Here is a 2,500-nt window from a genome sequence, read left to right as displayed (position 1 = left end):
AGCTCCCCTGCACAATACACCTCGAAACCCTCTCAGGTCCCGGCGGCGCGCAGCGCCGTCCCAAGTACTTGGTCGGGTTCGAGAGAGGCGCAATCGCCCGGAGTTAGGCGAGTAGACGCTTTCGGTGCGACCACCCGTGCTCCCAACTGAGCTTGCCGCTGCCGACAGAGGCCCGGGAGCGTGCTGTCGTGGCATTGCCGGCGGGAGACAACACGCGCCACCTACGGTGACCGGCAGCTCCAACGCCAGCGCCACAGAAGGACAAAAGCCCCACTTGGGTGCCGAAGCGAACTCTCCCAGCACAGCGCACACGCCAACACATCCGCACAGCTGCGATACAAACCACCAGCGAGAACCGCTGGGGCGACCGAGCAGCAGACGGCGTCGCGGCGCCGAGCGCCGGGCGGCGGCGCATCCTCAACGCACACAGTCCTCAATCGGACCAGCACACTGCAGATGTCCACCGCGCTTCGCACCGGGCCCGCGAGGACCTACTTTGGCCGCACGGCGCCGCGCGCAGGGTGCGCCGGCGCGCAGCTGCGACGCCTGCCGCGTCCGTCGGCCGGCGCGCCTGCCACTGGCCGCCCCCACCAGCCGGCTGTAGCGCGTGCGCCCACGCACCGCGCGGCCAGCACGCCGGGAGGCGCCCCCTCACCGGCCGGGGACGGTCCCACCCAGCCACCGCCGCGTATCGCTTCACACCCAGATGCCGTTCAGTTTCGTCGGCATGGTGGGTATCGCTGGAACAACCGGTTAGTACCTCAACCTATCGTCGCCATCACCGATTCACCCCTAGCGAGAACAACCGCACCACAACGGGTTACCATTTCTTCATTTGCGTAACTTCACCAGAAAACGTAGGCGTCCATCGCCATTTGCAACTTCAACCATTATTGCATGCCTGTGTCAGGTGTCACGCCACACTACGTCTGCCCACATACACGCAACAAAATGTGCACGCCTAGACAATACGTGGAAGGTGGCCCCCGTACGTATGCGATGTCCATTGCTCGAACGACTGTCAACCGGCTTCTGTAGCATGTCGCAGATATGGAACGCGCTGCACCATGCCATCACGGTGTGTGAGGAGAGACGACTAGGTCCGAATACATCAACAGACAGCTCATGCTGATCGCCATCCACGGCGTCCGTTCCTCCCACACGTCTCTATGGCGTACCACACTGCAATCCAGCTCTCATAGGGAGACGACACGTAGCTGCGTGCACAATATTTGCACTGTATGGTCCGCCGTTTTTGGGCGCAGTCGTTGTACGGTCACACATGTGCCACGATGTATCATTCAGTACATAAGGACGAATGTGCAGTACAGATTGTGGTTCACGCGTACGACATCAGCGGACAGTTGACACAGGCCGCACCACAACGTAGCCTGCGTACGTCGCATGCGAAGGGCATTGAACATGCAAACTTGTCACCAACCACCTTGCGAAGGCAGGGGGCAAGGTGGGGACGTGGGGAGAGGTGGGGGGGGGGGGGGGGCGGCATGTACGCCCTGCTGCCATCCACATTACAGTGTACAGCAGGAGCATGTGGAAAGTCAGCAAGACTTGCAAGGTGTTTAACATGAAGCGATACACAGGGGAGCGGGCAGTGCGAGTAGCGAACTATATTGCGAGGGTTGCGGGTGGGCAACACTACACTAATTGAACGAGTCGTATAACAATTACAGAGCAGGTTTAGGCGACAACGTGGGTTACGATAGGCGACAACGTGGGTTACGTTAGGGGACAACGTGGGTTACGTTAGGGGACAACGTGGGTTACGTTAGGGGACAACGTGGGTTACGTTAGGGGACAACGTGGGTTACGTTAGGGGACAACGTGGGTTACGTTAGGGGACAACGTGGGTTACGTTAGGGGACAACGTGGGTTAGGTTAAGGCACAACATGGGTTAGGTTAAGGCACAACATGGGTTAGGTTAAGGCACAACATGGGTTAGGTTAAGGCACAACATGGGTTAGGTTAAGGCACAACATGGGTTAGGTTAAGGCACAACATGGGTTAGGTTAGGGGACAACATGGGTTAGGTTAGGGGACAACATGGGTTAGGTTAAGGCACAACATGGGTTAGGTTAAGGCACAACATGGGTTAGGTTAGGGGACAACATGGGTTAGGTTAGGGCACAACATGGGTTAGGTTAGGGGACAACATGGGTTAGGTTAGGGGACAACATGGGTTAGGTTAGGGGACAACATGGGTTAGGTTAGGGGACAACATGGGTTAGGTTAGGGGACAACATGGGTTAGGTTAGGGGACAACATGGGTTAGGTTAGGGGACAACATGGGTTAGGTTAGGGGACAACATGGGTTAGGTTAAGGCACAACATGGGTTAGGTTAGGGGACAACATGGGTTAGGTTAGGGGACAACATGGGTTAGGTTAGGGGACAACATGGGTTAGGTTAGGGGACAACATGGGTTAGGTTAGGGGACAACATGGGTTAGGTTAAGGCACAACATGGGTTAGGTTAGGGCACA

Source organism: Schistocerca piceifrons, unplaced genomic scaffold (genome assembly GCF_021461385.2).
Source record: "Schistocerca piceifrons isolate TAMUIC-IGC-003096 unplaced genomic scaffold, iqSchPice1.1 HiC_scaffold_182, whole genome shotgun sequence".
Taxonomy (NCBI): domain Eukaryota; kingdom Metazoa; phylum Arthropoda; class Insecta; order Orthoptera; family Acrididae; genus Schistocerca; species Schistocerca piceifrons.
Note: the sequence above shows the minus strand (reverse complement) of the source record.